The sequence below is a fragment of the Heteronotia binoei genome, chromosome 8, assembly GCF_032191835.1.
Source record: "Heteronotia binoei isolate CCM8104 ecotype False Entrance Well chromosome 8, APGP_CSIRO_Hbin_v1, whole genome shotgun sequence".
Lineage (NCBI taxonomy): Eukaryota > Metazoa > Chordata > Lepidosauria > Squamata > Gekkonidae > Heteronotia > Heteronotia binoei.
Genome location: NC_083230.1, coordinates 52,697,774 through 52,717,303, shown reverse-complemented (window position 1 = coordinate 52,717,303; position 19,530 = coordinate 52,697,774).

The window sequence follows — 19,530 nt, the reverse complement described above, 5'->3', positions numbered from 1 at the left end:
AAATACATCTTCTCCAACCCTAAACCCAACCCCAATATTCACCCAAACATAAGTGTGTCCTTAACTCTAACCCTAACCCTATCCCTTACCATATGGGCCCTTTCATTCTAATGAATCTCATAGGCTATAATGGAGAATGGAAAAACATCCAAAAATTTTTCCCATCAAGAGTATACCATTCAGTGTGATATTAAAAATACATCTTACCCAAACCTCAACCCAACCCCAATATTCACCCAAACATAAGTGTGTCCTGAACTCTAACCCTAAACCTAACCCTTACCATATGGGCCCATTCATTCTAATGAATCTCACAGGCTATAATGGAGATTGGAAAAACATCCAAAAAATTTTCCCATCAAGAGTATACCATTCAGTGTGATATTAAAAATACATCTTACCCAACCCTAAACCAAACCCCAATATTCACCCAAACATAAGTGTGTCCTGAACTCTAACCCTAACCCTAAACCTTCCAATATGGGCCCATTCATTCTAATGAATCTCATAGGCTATAATGGAGAATGGAAAAACATCCAAAATTTTTTTCCTCAATAGTGTACCATTCCGTGTGATATTAAAAATACATCTTATCCAACCCTAAACCCAACCCCAATATTCACCCAAACATATGTGTGTCCTGAACTCTAACCCTAACCCTTATCAAATGGGCCCATTCATTCTAATGAATCTCATAGGCTATAATGGAGAATGAAAAACATCCAAAATTTTTTCCCATCAAGAGTATACCATTCAGTGAGATATTAAAAATACATCTTACCCAACCCTAAACCAAACCCCAATATTCACCCGAACACAAGTGTGTCCTGAACTCTAACCCTAACCCTTACCATATGGGCCCTTTCATTCTAATGAATCTCATAGGCTATAATGGAGAATGGAAAAACATCCAAAAATTTTTTCCTCAATAGTGTACCATTCCGTGTGATATTAAAAATACATCTTATCCAACCCTAAACCCAACCCCAATATTCACCCAAACATAAGTGTGTCCTGAACTCTAACTCTAACCATATCCCTAACCCTTACCATATGAGCCCTTTCATTCTAATGAATCTCATAGGCTATAATGGAGAATGGAAAAACATTCAAAATTTTTCCCCATCAAGAGTGTACCATTCAGTGTGATATTGAAAATACATCTTACCCAACCCTAAACCAGACAACAATTTTAAACCGAACATATGTGTGTCCTGAACTCTAACCCTAACCCTAACCCTTACCATATGGGCCCATTCATTCTAATGAATCTCATAGGCTATAATGGAGAATGGAAAAACATCCAAAATCTTTCCCCATCAAGAGTGTACCATTCAGTGTGATATTAAAAATACATCTCAACCAACCTTAAACCAGACCCCAATTTAAAACCGAACGTAAGTGTGTCCTGAACTCTAACCCTAACCCTATCCCTTACCATATGGGCCCTTTCATTCTAATGAATCTCATAGGCTATAATGGAGAATGGAAAAACATCCAAAAATTTTTCCCATCAAGAGTATACCATTCAGTGTGATATTAAAAATACATCTTACCCAAACCTCAACCCAACCCCAATATTCACCCAAACATAAGTGTGTCCTGAACTCTAACCCTAACCCTAAACCTTACAATATGGGCCCATTCATTCTAATGAATCTCATAGGCTATAATGGAGAATGAAAACATCCAAAATTTTTTCCCATCAAGAGTATACCATTCAGTGAGATATTAAAAATACATCTTACCCAACCCTAAACCAAACCCCAATATTCACCCGAACACAAGTGTGTCCTGAACTCTAACCCTAACCCTTACCATATGGGCCCTTTCATTCTAATGAATCTCATAGGCTATAATGGAGAATGGAAAAACATCCAAAATTTTTCCCCATCAAGAGTGTAACATTCAGTGTGATATTAAAAATACATCTTCTCCAACCCTAAACCCAACCCCAATATTCACCCAAACATAAGTGTGTCCTGAACTCTAACCCTAACCCTAACCCTTACCATATGGGCCCTTTCATTCTAATGAATCTCATAGGCTATAATGGAGAATGGAAAAACATCCAAAATTTTTTCCCATCAAGAGTATACCATTCAGTGTGATATTAAAAATACATCTTACCCAAACCTCAACCCAACCCCAATATTCACCCAAACATAAGTGTGTCCTGAACTCTAACCCTAAACCTAACCCTTACCATATGGGCCCATTCATTCTAATGAATCTCACAGGCTATAATGGAGATTGGAAAAACATCCAAAAAATTTTCCCATCAAGAGTATACCATTCAGTGTGATATTAAAAATACATCTTACCCAACCCTAAACCAAACCCCAATATTCACCCAAACATAAGTGTGTCCTGAACTCTAACCCTAACCCTAAACCTTACAATATGGGCCCATTCATTCTAATGAATCTCATAGGCTATAATGGAGAATGGAAAAACATCCAAAAATTTTTTCCTCAATAGTGTACCATTCCGTGTGATATTAAAAATACATCTTATCCAACCCTAAACCCAACCCCAATATTCACCCAAACATAAGTGTGTCCTGAACTCTAACTCTAACCATATCCCTAACCCTTACCATATGAGCCCTTTCATTCTAATGAATCTCATAGGCTATAATGGAGAATGGAAAAACATCCAAAATCTTTCCCCATCAAGAGTGTACCATTCAGTGTGATATTAAAAATACATCTTATGCAACCCTAAACCCAACCCCACTATTCACGCAAACATAAGTGTGTCCTGAACTCTAACCCTAACCCTAACCCTTACCATATGGGCCCATTCATTCTAATGAATCTCATAGGCTATAATGGAGAATGGAAAAACATCCAAAAAATTTTCCCATCAAGAGTATACCATTCAGTGTGATATTAAAAATACATCTTACCCAACCCTAAACCCAACCCCAATATTCACCCAAACATAAGTGTGTCCTGAACTCTAACCCTAACCCTAACCCTTACCATATGGGCCCATTCATTCTAATGAATCTCATAGGCTATAATGGAGAATGGAAAAACATCCAAAAAATTTTCCCATCAAGAGTATACCATTCAGTGTGATATTAAAAATACATCTTACCCAACCCTAAACCCAACCCCAATATTCACCCAAAGATAAGTGTGTCCTGATCTCTAACCCTAACCCTAACCCTTACCATATGGGCCCATTCATTCTAATGAATCTCATAGGCTATAATGGAGAATGGAAAAACATCCAAAAATTTTTTCCTCAATAGTGTACTATTCCGTGTGATATTAAAAATACATCTTATCCAACCCTAAACCCAACCCCAATATTCACCCAAACATAAGTGTGTCCTGAACTCTAACTCTAACCATATCCCTAACCCTTACCATATGAGCCCTTTCATTCTAATGAATCTCATAGGCTATAATGGAGAATGGAAAAACATCCAAAATCTTTCCCCATCAAGAGTGTACCATTCAGTGTGATATTAAAAATACATCTTATGCAACCCTAAACCCAACCCCACTATTCACCCAAACATAAGTGTGTCCTGAACTCTAACCCTAACCCTAACCCTTACCATATGGGCCCATTCATTCTAATGAATCTCATAGGCTATAATGGAGAATGGAAAAACATCCAAAAAATTTTCCCATCAAGAGTATACCATTCAGTGTGATATTAAAAATACATCTTACCCAACCCTAAACCCAACCCCAATATTCACCCAAAGATAAGTGTGTCCTGATCTCTAACCCTAACCCTTGTTAGGGAAACTGCTCTCAAAATGAGATTGGGGAATTAGATTGAGAGACAGCTGGCCCTAAAAAGGAATCTTTTATTATCTGTGTATACGAGGCTCAACCGATCAGAGAGTCAATGCTCAATAAAGGACTCTAATTTAGTAAAATCAATTGTGGTTTATTTGAAACAATAGTTCTTTCATTCAAGGTACAAAATCAATCACACATTCACACAGGTCTAAGAAATATAGAGAGATCGATAGGGGAACATAAAGGATGGACATACAGGGTAATACTACCTCTCGCAGACTCCAATGGAAGGCTCCGATGGCGACGAATGAGGAAATGGGGGAAAGGTCCCGAAACTGATCAGGAATCGGGGGTGTTACTACCCAGCGGGAATGGGGGTTTACTGAGTAGAAGGCACACCTGTGGGTAGCTAGTCCACAGGTTATATAGAGTCACCTTAGTCCTGAGGGGATGGGAGGTGACTGGGAGTGGTAATGGGAGGTTCTGCTGATGACCAAGAAGGTTGGACATCGGCCGGACCAATGGTGGGTCAATGGCGACACCTGATTGGGTGTGTGCTTCAACCAATGAACATCACCTTCATCCTGGGCATCCTGGAAACTTCCAGGTTGCGACAGGGCCTGGGGCGGCTCCGTTGGTATCAATGTGGGAATGGTTGGGTGTTTGGGAGGAGATGGGATTAACTGGGAAAGGGACAATAGAGAATCAGATATGCACCTAGGTATTCCGGTGTAGACAAAAGGGCTTGGTGGTATCAGGAGAGATCCTTCCTCTTTCTCAACTCTCCGGGGTGAAGACAGTTGTTTAGGAAATCACTGGGCAATCAGGATTAATAGTGGAGCCATTAATCCATTCATAGGCTAGGTGGGTTGCTTGCGGGCTAGGAATGACTCAAGGTGTGTACGTGAGGTTTCCACATCGAAGGAATGAATCCCATCCAGGCAGGAAGATGGCTACATGTGGTGTTAGCAAAACACAGTGGTTTCCATGCTTAGCGCTTCACACCGTTCGCCTGGACAGCTCCGTGGCGGCGTAGCCTCCTCCTTACCATGGCGGGTTCCACGCGATGGCGGGGAAACGTTAGAGCGCGGCTGCAGACACTCTGTGCCTGACTCAAGCGCTTATATACTTGTTAATAGGTACACGGGAGTCTTATGTAGTTCCTGGGTAGCTTCACTCGCATTCACTGGCCAGGCGGATGCAAGCTTACTTCTCCAGGCGCCCTGGCAACCTTGTTTGTGACAGAGGGGTCATTTTCTCACAGTTCCCCCCCTCGAGACTGATGTCACCGTCTAGTGGCAAAGTCTCGTATGTACAACTGATAACAAACAAAACGGGGCTTCGGTAAGAGGGCGGTAAGCCCTTGAAGCGTGGGGTGTCTACTAGGGAATACCGGCTACCTGAAAAAAGGTTGGAGCCACTATCTTAAAACTACTCAAAAACACAATTTAAAAATGCCAATGGGCCATCAGATCCTTCCTTGGCGTTCATGCTTACAGGGAGGCCTTCTGGGATACATTGTACATATTCGGTATTTCATATAGCATTATTAAAATCCATAAAAACACATGGTAAAATTTCATAATACAAAGTATTTGAATCAAAGGTTACTTAAAAGCAGAAATCATGTGTGCAGTCTAGACCGGCTAGGCTGCAATAATTGATTAGACAGGCAATAAGCATTTCATATTACCCACGGATTCACAAGGCAAATCATTTTAAAATCACCAGGTTACATTTCACACACACACATATATATATATATATAAAAAAAAACAAATCCTACCACTATGCTAGTACATAACTCATCTGTCTGACCTTTGGTCGTCGGGATTCTTCTTCTCCCCCCCTCGATAACTTCCACGCTGGGAACAGGAGAGGCTTTCCCCTCTCATTTGGCTTGTCTGTAGTCTTTTTCTGGAGGGGAGGAGGCTGGCGGCGCCGAGGAGTCTGCGGCGGATATCCCACCCCCCCTTGTATCCAGGCCGCCCATAGTGAAGCCAAGTCGCACATGGAGCATGCCCAACACGGAGGCCTCCGATCCTGCTCGGACCCAGTCGGGGGCCCGTTCACATGGTCTGGGGAGACCCTGTCAGAAGGAGTTTCCTGTACTTTTATGTAAATGTCATGGACAAAGGATTCTGGGAGAGATTTTTGCAGGTTTTTGTCCAAGTTTATACAGTTCTAGTACAATAATAAATTCTTCAGGCAAAACACTTATACACAGTCAGAGTTTCCTATGATTTTGCAGCCCTTTTCAGTTTGTCCCCGGACAGCTCTCTTCAATCTTAAAGCGAGTCCGTTCCCATGCCCTCTAGGTTCGGCAGAGGGGGAAAGGCATACAATGGACGTGCGGACCCATGGGTCAACACCCCGAACCGGGGAGTGTGGCTACGGAAAGGCCTCTCCTGGTGTAGTAGGTTCGGGGAAGTTGACTCAGGGATCGCTTCCCATATTTTAATCGGGAGCCCGTGTGGGCTCCGGAGAACCAGCTATAAGCGTGGTTCTCTTTTAGGGCCTCTTGGAGTCCCTCCCTGGCTGGGAGGGGGGGACTCCCCCTTTATTTGGTAAAAGATAGAACACGATCAAAAACAAACACATAAGGAAAAACCTTGGTTCCTATTGACACTTAGCCTAAGGGTCCCTGTCTGTCAATCAAAGTTTGGACTGGCAGGGGCGGGTTCTGCGTTGCCTGGCGGTTCCTACTTCCTGTGGGGTCGTGCCCCTAACGTGGTGCCGGTAGTCTATCGGTGGGTGTGGGAGATGCAAATGACCCCTTGCAAAGCAGCGTGGGAGATGTTCCCATTCCTCACGCTAACCTGACCATGCGGTGGAAACCATGGGGAGGAGGGTTTTGAGTTCGGCCAGTTACTCCGTTGGGTAGGCTTCTCCGAACCTACACTACCAGGAGAGGCCTTCCGCCAGGGAGATGTTTCTTGGTGAAACGCGGAAAGAGCCCGGCATCCCCACGATGGAGATGCTTCTTGAGAAAGCTTGATGAAGCCCTTGTCAAAAAGGGCTAACTTGCTTCTCTGGCTCTTCCGCCACCATACTCTCTGGTTCGGTCTTGTAATTCTCAACCCCTCTAATTTTTGAAACCAGCCCACCCGCAAAAGGGTGGGCACCCTTCCTTTGGTCAAAAATAGATTCATAACATCTTACAAACATAGATAAACATGGCTGGTTGGTCGAAATCCCATTTTCCGTCACTCCTCCCGCCCGGGAGATGGCAACGGGTAGACTGACACGTCATGTTTTCCGCTGAGCACTGCCTTCTACTGGCAGACAGGGCGGTTGACAGAGGCGCCAGGCAATGAGGCCATACAGTTCATTAAGCAGACCAAGTGGGAGGCACATATGCAAATACCCTTTTGCCTTGAAATGGGTTTCTTGGACCATTGTGGGGCACCCCCTTATTCAGAATCGCCCCAAAAGGTTTGCGGTCACACTCCAGCGGTTTTCCTATTATTGGGCACTTCTTTCTTGTGGGGAAAGCCAGAGTCACTGTGACTTGAAGGTGCTTCGGTGCGTTTGGCTCTCCCGGTGGGGGCCGGGTTCAAGCATTCTGCCTGGTCTCGTGTGCGCCTTTACAAACTCAGGGTGCCCCTGCAAGTATGGCACCTGGTGCAGAGTCTGTTCTGGCCCCCTGAGACCCTAGGTGGGCGGAACTTTTAGCTGGAGCTCCGTGCTCCGGAGGGCAAGTGTCAGTGCCTGCCCTCTTTTAACCCTCGGGCTGCTTCGGCGGCCCAACCTTCTCTGGTAAAAGATAGACAAGTCTTAATAACAATAGTTCATTACCCACATAGGGTGTTGGAATTCTAAGTCCCAGATGTCCCCAATCCTGTGCTTTGGGTTAGTGCATGCGCATGGTGTGTTTATGCAGATGAACTGAGCCCAAGGCATGTTGGGAATAGGATATTATAAAATATTTTTCAAATATATATGGACCTAGGTTCGGTCCGCTCCTGTGGGAATAATGGCGTGTAGAAGGGTCATAGTTCAGGTGTATTGGTTCCCAGATCGCTCTTCACCCGCATTGTCTCTTTAATCTAAAAGGCAGTTGTCGGACACAGGGTGCCCGCGGGAGGTGGCTTTTCCTAAGCTCCTCGGTTCGGGTGCTCATGCACAGCCTGAGTCCCTTCCACAGTTATGTGGGTAAGGGCTGCACGCTCAGGCGTCCCAATGGGTCAGAACAGAGGCTGCACCAGGTTCCTGATGCTTTGAGCGTCTGCAACTTCTTCCCCCCTCCGTTCCCTGTGTTCCTTCAGGATCACGGAGCGCCGGAAGAGTCACAGAGCCCAAACACTGGACTGCTGGGAGTCTCTCTGGGTCAGAACAGGTTCTGTCCCAGAGTCACTTCGGGCCTTGTAGTGATGGATCACTTGGTGGGACTGTTATCTAGACCATCAAGAAGCGATCCAACACTTGCAAGAATGCCCTGAGTTTGTTCTGCCCAATTTGGGCTTCCTCTCACCCCATCCCCCTGGGCCAACGAGCCCACCCTTTACTTGGTAAAAGATAGAACTTCCCATAGGAACAGAGCGGGGCTGAGAGATACTGACATGCATAAGGTAAAGGCTGGCTGTGGGGACTACATTTCCCATCGTCCTTCGTTTCCCATCCAAAAGGTTGGGGCATGTGCAGGAGAGATTTATGCAAATGCCTCAAATCCAAGGCGGCCTGGGAGCGACGGGGCAGTGAAGTTTTTGACCATTAATAGCCTTATTCGGGGGTTAATGAGGAGGGAGGTATTCCAAATCTATAAACAGGATGTACTGATTTAATATATATATATATTGGGCCGAGCCTCCATTTGACTCCTAGTGACCTTTTAGTTACTTGGTGGGATTGAGGCACCAGAGGGGGTTGATCGGGCGGCTTTAGCCTGTGACCCGACCGGTCCCCGCTGTTATCAAACATGTGGGGCTGCAGAACCGGGGGTCCCAGTGGGCCTGTTGAACTGAAGCGCCCGGGGCAATCCAGCTCAGCGGCCCAAATCCGGGGCTGCCTGTAAGATCTCGCAGGAAAGCTTGTGGAGATCCTCCAATGCACACTTCCGTTTCTTCTTTGAAACAGAAAAGTTTTGGAGTGATCGCTGGCACAGTCCACGGTTCGGTTTCGTCGCCTTTCTCCCCTCTCCCTTTCCCTTGGGCTTCACAGCCCCCTCTTACAAGTAAAAGAAAGATCTTGAAAAAAGGAATAGGGAACGGGGAGCCTTCCCCCCCCCCCCTCGCACGAGTGGGGAGAGGATTCAAGGCGGTTCTTTAGGGTTTTTCAATGACGAGGGGACGATATCTCCACATGGTTTGGAGCTCGTCCACCTTCTTTAGCTGCTTTCTCAGCCAGCACCCCAAGACAATTATTACAATACAGAGTATAATCTGGAAGACCAAAATGACCACAATGGGGTGCAGGGCTACGTTAAGTATCGCTGACCCAGTAGGGCTCCAGCCAAGGAGCGCGTCAAGGAACGAATGCTTTCCCGTGTCCTTGATTTGTGTTAAAAGCCCGGAGATTTCCTGTCCATCATGTTTAACCACCATGGACGCAGTGTCTCCGCTCCTCTTGATTTCTTGCAAGGTCTGTTTTAAAAGGGGATGAGACAGCAGGGATCTAATCGCCCGCAGCCCCATGCCCAGAAAAACTGGTTGAATGAATTTGAACAGACTAGGGGCCAGCAGGATTTCCTCCCTAGTCCATATGGGGACTGTGAATTCTATATCGCATCCCACAATGGAAGATAGGTTGCAGAAACATCTGTTGACATCTGGCAACATGGGTTGGATGTGGAAGGTATTTATGATGAGGTACTCGCAATATGTCCTCACGCAAGCACACCCTCTTCCCAAGTACACAAAAGCGGAGGCATTCTCTTGCCTAAGTGCATATTTGCATTCTTGAGGGGAGTCCCTTAAGGGGTTCACGCAGGGGTGGTGAGTTTGTAGAGTCTGCTCATCACAAATAAATCCCAGGTTGTCTTTGTGTACACATGCCTTTAGATCCACAGCTTCCCAACTTCCGTTGTCATTCCTGGCCCATTTATCTGAGTCCGAAGAATACAAAACTTCGGTTGGTCCCACTTGCAGCCCTAGTGGCACAACGGGGTGTACATAAAAGAACCTTTGTGCAGTGGGCATCAGGATGAGAAGTCTCAATTCCTGCCTGTCCACTGAGAAAGAGGTATTCACCAGAGTCCACCAGGCTTCCAATTCCAGTCGTGGGGTGGGAATTTCTGGTCTAATTAACTGCTTGATTTCCAGGGGGATATTTCCCTCCGTGGCTTGCCTGATCATGCCCATGGTTACTGCTAAATTCATAGCTTGAGCCTGAGTGCATGCCAGCGCCAAAGAAATATTTAATTGTAGGGATTGAGTACCTCTCAACAGCAAGGCAAAATCTCTTTCAATTTGGTTTTCCCAATTTACTAAAATGGAGCTGATGGAATGCTGGACTTCAGAGATGCTGTGGAAAGAGTCATTAATGGGTTTTCCCAGCTGGGAAATATAGGAGGTAGCGTAGGCAAATTTATTTGCGAGGGTTTCTATATTTATAGAATCTAAAACCGCTACTCCTCCAGCAACTGGTGCACCCCAGTCTCCTACAGATCGTTTCAATCTGCGAGGCGTGTTCCCCACCCATAACTGCAGCCAAGCCTCCCAACCCTTTTTACTGGGTTCCAAGTAGGGAGCACATTGTGGCAATTTTTCGATGGTATTTAATCCCGTCAGGCTGACCCTGATTTCCTTTAATACCATCTGTGGGCGAATTAAAACTTGTTCCCTTATATCCCGCTTAATCACATGGGAGCCAATTATGTGAGAGTTGGCACTTAATGTGCTTTCAGCGTCTGGAATGAGAGGGTTGAATTGGAGCTGGGTGAAATTCCCTATCGTGAGGGTGTAGTTTCCTTCCTCCGATGGAAGCTCTGTGTTGAAGGTGCCCAATTTGGTGAATTTCATTCCCATTGCGGACTCCCGCTGGCATAGAGGGTCTATTACTATAAACCAGTCAGGAGGTCCCTGTGTCCCTAACTCCGAATCAGTAACTATCCAATTTTTATTTGACCATGCGGTTAGCTGGTGATGATGCGTCTCTCCACTAGGTGTCTGTATTGAGAACGCAAGCGGTTTTTCTATCCTTGAGCCAATTGATAATATAAATTTGAAAGGGTCTTTTGCGCTCCATACTGCGGTCGACACGATTGCAATTTCACAGTATGGCCCCATGTCCTCAGTAAACCCTTTAGAGGCTGGAGTAGCGCTAGGAGTTATTGTGGGAGTTGTTGTTAATTTCCGTGGGCCCTTTGGGACATAAACACAATGCATTGGCACTAGAGGTCTCATGGTGTCCTCATGAGAAAAACAGTACAGTTCCTGCGTTAACATTCTGGTCCCAGCACATAACAAAATCATATTAGGTGGTCTAACCCACTCTTCATCACAGCTGCGAAAGTCATAGCTGCTTCTGGGGAGTCTGCTGTCATTTTCCCCATAATTAGATTTTATGACTTTGCACAGCATGATTTCCTTGGGGTATAGGCTTGTTTTACATCTCCAATGAGAGAATGGGACTATAGTGGGCAATACTGCTCTATCAGTTGTACATTTCTCCAGCATCAACATCAACGCTAAATACATTGCATGCATCATTGTTCTCACAAATCTCACCTTCACATTCTGGTAATCCATATTGTGTACCTGAAAATAAAAGATAAGATTGCGCTGTAGACCCTTCTTGCTATTTCTATAAGCTTGAAGGAGTCAAAGTACTAAGACAAGGTTGGGGAAGAGGGGAAAGGGAAGGAGCAATTTCACAGGAGAGAAGAAAAAGAGAAAAAAAACTGCTGCAGTACATGTTCGTGTTCTGAATTCTTTTCTCCTGCACCCCCCCCCCCCCTAGATTACTGTGGACAGGTCTGTCTCAGGAATCTCTATATTTGGGCTTGTTCAAGTTACACCAAGGGTGAGGAAGGTGTCACTTAAGGGGAAATCCACCGGTTCAGGGCAGGGCATGACAGAGATTTGTCGGATTTCGGCTCTTCTCTGCGGCGGCGCCCCTTCAGGTTGCTGAATCTGATTAGGGTTAGCTGGGGCAGTCCCCTTCCATTCCTTGAGTTGGGAACAATGGAAGTACTTTCGCCAGGTTTCCCCGTTCTTTTTCTGAATTTCTATTTGGTAGACTGCTGGGCTGATCCTCAGTGTTATCGGGACTGGACCTAACCATTTGGCTTCCAAGGAGTGCTCGTTTTGCGAGAATCTCCTATATAGCACTAGTTGGCCTGGATCCCACACTCGAGGATTTTTTACCCAGCCTAATCTCTGGTCCATTGCCTGCTGTGTTTTTCCTAGTTGTTTAGCTACCTCCAGGTGGATATTGTGGACCTCCGTGACTAGCGATTGCACCCACGCGTCATTCACAACCACCGGCATCCAGTCAGATGGAAGTTGTGTTTTGAGCCAGAAGGCTTCCGGCAACACCATTTTCCTTCCTGTCATGACCATATGCGGTGTGTGACCATGGACGGCAGTAGTTCCCCTCAGCGCCATCAGGATAATGGGTAGCTTCTCGTCCCAATCCCTGCCTGTGGATTTTACTACTTTCCGTAGGGCTTCCTTGATTGTCCAGTTAGTCCTCTCAATTGCCCCTGATGCCTGGGGGTGCCCGGCAATGTGAAACCGCTGTTCCACCCCCAAGGCTTTGCACAATTCCTTTGTGACCTCCCCGATGAAGTGTGACCCCAAATCCGAGTCCATGACCCTCGGGATTCCCCATCTCGTCCATAGGTGGTTGAATAAAATTTTAGCAGTTGTAGCGGCAGTATTATATTTACAAGGGAAAGCCTCCACCCATTTGCTGAAAGGATCGATCACCGTGAGGCAGTATCGATTTCCTCTTGCTGTGCGGGGAAGGGGGCCGATAAAATCAATTTGTATACGAGCCCAGGGTCCCTCTATTCTTTGGTGCTGGATGGGAGCTTTGGGTCCTGATGTGTCGGCATTAACCATAGCGCACGCAAGGCAATTATTAACCCACTGTGCTACTTCCTGGCGCATGCCCGGCCACCAGCCCGTCTCCTTTACCCGTTCCAAAGTTAGATTTGCACCGCGGTGTCCCTGCTCGTGCACAAACTTGATTAAATCCCCTCTGACTTGCAGGGGCACAATCCAGTGTTGCTCCCCCTGGCTATCTACTGCCCAGTAAATGCCCTCTTTCCGAATGATAGTGTATTTCCCCGTTTCATCCTTCTGGGCTTTGGCAAGCTCCAGGATCTCTGGGTCGTCTTTCTGGAGCTCGCCCAAATCCATCAGGATTTCCCTCCCTTTGCTCTGGTTCCGGGTGGTGACCGGGTGTAAAGGAAAGGTGGGGGGTGAGCGGAAAGGATTGCTGTCTGCGAATGCAGCTTCTTTGGCAATAGCGTCTACTCTATTGTTCCACATCCCTTCCTCTGTATATTGTCTCTGATGTCCCTTAACGTGAGTCACGTAGGTGGAGTCAGTTCGCGCCTCTATTCTCTCCGCTATTTGCAGCCATTTCTGAGAGTGCGCGACCGTTTTCCCCTCGCTATTCAGCCAATTCTGTTTCTTCCAAATGGGCAGCCAGGCCGTGATCGCCTGCACCGTCCAATGAGAATCTGTAAAAATGGCTAGGGGAACATCCAGAGGCTCGAACTGGAGGATTGCTAGCACTGCTTCCACTTCTGCGGCCTGGCTAGAATGAGGGCGGATGGTTCCTTTAAGGACTAGGGAATCCTGCACTCTAATGGCGCCGTAGCCGGTTCGAGCTGAGCCATTTACATGGAAAGAAGATCCATCGCAAAACCAACAAACAAGCTCTTGTTGTCGGGCTTCTGCTAGGGTTATTCCTCCATTAACTGGCCAGGGTATATGTTGTACCACTGGCAGCGGACACTCATGCTCTTCCCCTTCAACTACGAGGCCATAGGGCGAGGGCGGTTCCTTTTGCTCCTTCTGGAAATCTACCCCTCTATTAGTTAACGCCAGCGTCCACTGGGCAATCCTTTGGTTCGAAACTTGCCCATCTTTAACTTTCCTGGAGAGAATATACTTAAGAGGGGAATGAGTGGTTTGAACTACCACCCTTGCTCCTCCTATTATAAACTCCCAATGGGTTAAGCTCCAAACCAGAGCGAGGCAGACCTTCTCGCAGGGGGAGAACTTCTCCTCCACGGAAGAAAGGTTCCTGGAGGCATAAGCCACCACCCGCTGGGATCCCGCTCGTCTCTGGATCAAAGTAGCCCCTAGACTGTGCTCTGAGATAGCCAACTGAATGAAAAACGGCTGGGTAACATCGGGGTGGGCAAGCGCCGGAGCCTTTGCGAGGTCATTTTTGAGCTCTGCAAAAGCCTTTTGCTGCTCCGGTCCCCAGTACCACTGCACATCCTTCTTCAGGAGCTCATAAAGAGGTCGGGCTTTCTTGGAGAACATCTCGATGAAATCCCGGGAAAAGTTAAAGGTGCCTAACAAAGCTCTTAGTGAATGGGGGTCTGTGGGGGCGGGGAGTTTAGAAATCACTTCTACTCTCTGTGAATCCGGTGTTCTCCCTTCTGCTCCTAGTGTGATGCCGAGGTACTTCACCTCGGTCTTTACTAGCTGGGCTTTCTCCCTGCTTGCTTTGAAGCCCGTTTCTTGGATGAGGTTGAGGACCTCCTCAGTGACCTCCCGGACCTTCTCCTCTGTCTCTGCGTGGATCAGCACGTCATCTACATAACTGAGCACGCAATCCTTTGATCCAGGCAGCAGTCGATCCCACATCTGTACAACATGCGCGTGACAGATGCTTGGGCTAGAATGGAAGCCCTGCGGTGTCCGCTTGAACACGTACTGTTGGCCGCGGAAGGTGAACGCGAATTTATACCAACAGGATTCGTGCAAGCGGATCGAGTGGAACGCGTTGGCCAAGTCCACCACGCTGTAAAATTTAGATCCCGCTGCAATGGCTGCCACGATTTCGTTGTATTTAGCGACCACCGGGGCCACCGGGGGAGTCACTGCATTGAGGGCTCTGAAGTCCACCGTCATCCTCCAAGTTACTCCATCTGCCTTTAGGACCGGCCACAAGGGGGCATTGCAGATGGACTGCATTGGGAGGATGACATCCCATTTCAACAGACCCTCAATTGTTTTCCCTATTCCTGCTTCCGCTTCCGCGGGGTATTTGTACTGACGCTGGGGAGGAGGATCTTTGCCCTCTATGAGAACACAAGCGTTTCTCACAGTCCCACACTCCGCCTTGTCAGTAATCCACACCCCGGGAAACTTTTGAGTCCATAGATCTCCCGTCACTGAACATACAGGGAGGGGAGCTTTTAGAGCCGCACATCGGTGTATAGCATTAATAAAGTCCGGTCCTCCCGGGATGTGCCACAGGAGTCCGTTGGCTAAATCCACAGTTAAATGGTTTTTCTTTAAGAAGGGAGCCCCAATCATTCCTTCGTCTTCTCCTGCATTATTACAGGCCTTCATGGTGGCTTTGAGTCTCCCTACAGTGATTGGAATCTTTTTCCAGATGTGTGAGAGGTGGCTTCCTCCCGCGTACCCAGCCAGTTCCAGAGTTCTGTCTGTCTGAGTTCCCTGAGTAACTAGCGTTGGATGGAGCACGCTAATCGATGCCCCTGTGTCTACTAATAGAGTGGCAGGTTTAATGTTCCCTGGAGCCCCAATGCCTGCCTTTACCATTGGTCTCCCCCAAGTGTCTGGCTTAAGTTTAGCCACTACTCCTTCGGGGAGATTAGTGGGCCCCGGGCACCCCTAGCGCAGACCCTGGTCTTCATATTCCGGACTGTTGACGACCGTCTGCTGCTGGACCGCGGCTATCGGAGCCGGGTATAACTGAACGGTGGGGTGCATTGGAGGAGGTGGATGTTGAACTACTGCAGCTACGGGCGGTGAATACCCTTGAGGTGCCGCAAAATGAGATTGGGTTGGTGGAGGTGGGGGAGCAGACGGCTGCTGATTTCCCCACCCCTGCATCACTTGTTGTTGCCTCTCTATCAAAAGTGCAGTGGGTGCTAGATCCATATTGGTCATGTCGCACCCTGCATGGAGTAAAAAGTTCCAGAGCGCTTTCCGCTGAGTCTGTTCTCCGGGCGGTAGCGAATTCCAAAAACGAGCTCGCTCGGCCTTTCTGTTATAGGAAGGCTTGTACCCTCGACTCTGATTCTGCAAATCTTGATATGCCTCCCCATAAGGGCCCGTCATTATGTTAGGCTGTGGGGCCGGAGGCGGCTGCACTGCGGGAGAAGGAAAAGGGGCCGAGGGCTGCACGGGTGGAGGAGGGGCTCTCGGTTGATAGTTAGGGTTCCCTCCCCCCGCTCCGGGCTTCTGCCTGGCCGGTTTCCCATTGTTCCGCGCCTGAGCGTGCTTATTTTGTCCTGTTGGAGGATTGACTGGAGGCTGCGATGGGTTATAGGGGTCCGGATTAACTTCCCTCTTCTGATACTGAGAGTGAGGCCCGTTGTTAGCATAAGTAACTGTATTAACAGCTTCCTTAGCCCGGTCTTTCTTACTACTCTTTTTCCCTTGCGCAACCGTGTCCATATATCTGCTAATATTTTCCAGATTGGCATAAAGTGTGCTCCATTTGGGGTTAGGTGCATGTGTGGGTCCTAGTGCCTGCCGCGTTTCTGGGTTGAGGCCTTTAATGACATCTGTTATAAAATCAGCGTCATCGTAGTCGGGCTCCTGACCCTCTTCCTCCGGGAATACTACGTCGGCAACTAAGGCTAAGAATTGTTTCTTTGCTAGATAGACCATAGGGTCTTCATCTGGACCTTGCACAGTCTGGGTATACACATATTTAACATTCTCTTCATTCCAAGTAATTCTCAATAGTTCAGCTATCCACTCCAAGGTGGTTATGGCGCCTGTGTGAGCGACTATCAATTTTTCTCTCACCTTTTCTACATGAGGGCCGTTTACAGCCAACCTCAGGACCTGATTTAACTCCCTGATGGTTATGTTTGGGTATTCACGGTACATTTGCATCATCCATCGGATGGAGGTTTCTCTATTATATGGGCCAAGAATTTGGTGTGCCATTTTAATATTTTCAATTTTCCAATCCTTAACCTCCTTAGTTATCTGCACCGTCTCTTTACCGTTCCCCTGTCTAGTGGTAGTTTGCCGGGTGACCACCGGGCATACGGAGGCGGGGGCAATCTCACAGGGTTGTATTTCCTCCTCATCCTCACTTTCCTCATCCGAAAAAGCATAGAAGGTGGATGGGGAGACCGTTGCTATAAGAGCATTTTTACGGTCTAACTTCTGCTGCAATGAGGCAATTTCTTTTTTACACGCCTCATGATTAGCTGCCTCTTTGGTTTTCTTCACCGTTTCTGTGGCTATTTCAACGGCATATTGCAGTTTGTCATTCCGGTTTTTGGTTTGCTCCAGCTCTTTGCTCAATGCCTTTATTTGCGATTGGGCTTTCTTTAGAGCTGTTATGGTATCTTGGTGTATTAAGGCCAGGGTGTTTTTCTCTATCTTAACTTCTTCTATGGTTCGACTTGCCTGTTGCCAGTCGAGGTCCAAGCTATTATTTTCCCCTGCTAGCCTATTTATTTCTGCTACGTGTTGCCTTTCTAACTCTGCCTTCTCTATCTCATAGTTTTGGAATGCTTGTTCTAATGCTTCTGCATGTTTCTTAAGAGTTTCCTCAAATTCTTGTTCCTTCCTTTCTATCTGCTTGTCTTTCTGGGCTAGCTGCTCCTTGAGTTGTTTGTTCAAGACAGAGCTATCCCGCAGGGCTTCAAACAGGCCCCACGAGGCAAAAAGATCTCTTTTGCCAGTGCTAATTGTTTTGTTGTTGCAATTTTCTTCAAATATATCCCTAAAGGACTGGAGGGGATCCGAGCCTTGGCTAAAGACTCCCTTGTTCCAGGGGTTGTCCCCTTTCTTTATTAACCATTTCTCCAACTTGGGGAGTTCCCCCTTTTTGGCGAAAATCTCCATTTCAGTGTAGTTTTCTTTATATCTCGCTTACTGCCAACCTCTGGTGGTATTTCCGCTAAGGTTACGGGGCACCGAGCCGACCCAACGATCGCGTCTCGGGTGAAAAAGGGAGCCACGGGCCGACCCAACGATCGCGTCTCCGGGCAGAGTTTTAGGCAATGAGCCGACCCAACGATCGCGTCTCAGCCAAAAGGGAATCCACGAGCCGACCCAACGATCGCGTCTCGGGTGAAAAAGGGAGCCACAGGCCGACCCAACGATCGCGTCTCCGGGCAGAGTTTTAGGCAATGAGCCGACCCAACGATCGCGTCTCAGCCAAAAGGGAATCCACGAGCCGACCCAACGATCGCGTCTCGGGTGAAAAAGGGAGCCACGGGCCGACCCAACGATCGCGTCTCCGGGCAGAGTTTTAGGCAATGAGCCGACCCAACGATCGCGTCTCAGCCAAAAGGGAATCCACGAGCCGACCCAACGATCGCGTCTCGGGTGAAAAAGGGAGCCACGGGCCGACCCAACGATCGCGTCTCCGGGCAGAGTTTTAGGCAACGAGCCAATCCTATGATTGCGTCTCGGCCAGAAAAGGGAGCCGCGAGCCGACCCAACGATCGCGTCTCGGGCAAATAACAACAAAATAAAAGTTGCCCAGCAGTCAGATTGCAGCGGTCCTATGACCCGTCTACCTTCTTGACTGTCGGGTGCCTTAGACTAGCCTTGGCCTAGACTCGTGTAAGGACTTGGGTGTGTGTGTAGGTGTCTGAGCGTGTATGTAGTGTGTGTGCGTGTGTGCATTAAGCTCTAAAGAAAAGGGAGAAGGGAAGGGTGCTCTATCCAGATCTTAAACAATCCTAGCCTGTCCTGACATTCCCTCCCACGATAGACGCGTTTAGAAGGCCTCGGGACAGCGGCCAGACTTCACGGGACTCCCCCCTTGCGTTCTATCGGGCTCAGTCCTCTTTCGAGGTGTCTGGCCTCCTAGGGGCGGCTGAGGAGTCCAACGCTGAATGGTAGAAACGGGAGCAGCCCAACCCACAATTTTTAGAGATGCTCGCTAGAGCCTTTCACACAGAACTCATTCACTCAATCACTCACGCAATAGCCTCGCTAGCAAGACTTTCTGAACGGTGCAACCTTACGTCTGTCTGTATGAAGACACGCGTGTCGACTCGCGTGCGTTCACACAAACAGGATAATGCCCAAGCTTTCTCCACCAATTTCTGTTAGGGAAACTGCTCTCAAAATGAGATTGGGGAATTAGATTGAGAGACAGCTGGCCCTAAAAAGGAATCTTTTATTATCTGTGTATACGAGGCTCAACCGATCAGAGAGTCAATGCTCAATAAAGGACTCTAATTTAGTAAAATCAATTGTGGTTTATTTGAAACAATAGTTCTTTCATTCAAGGTACAAAATCAATCACACATTCACACAGGTCTAAGAAATATAGAGAGATCGATAGGGGAACATAAAGGATGGACATACAGGGTAATACTACCTCTCGCAGACTCCAATGGAAGGCTCCGATGGCGACGAATGAGGAAATGGGGGAAAGGTCCCGAAACTGATCAGGAATCGGGGGTGTTACTACCCAGCGGGAATGGGGGTTTACTGAGTAGAAGGCACACCTGTGGGTAGCTAGTCCACAGGTTATATAGAGTCACCTTAGTCCTGAGGGGATGGGAGGTGACTGGGAGTGGTAATGGGAGGTTCTGCTGATGACCAAGAAGGTTGGACATCGGCCGGACCAATGGTGGGTCAATGGCGACACCTGATTGGGTGTGTGCTTCAACCAATGA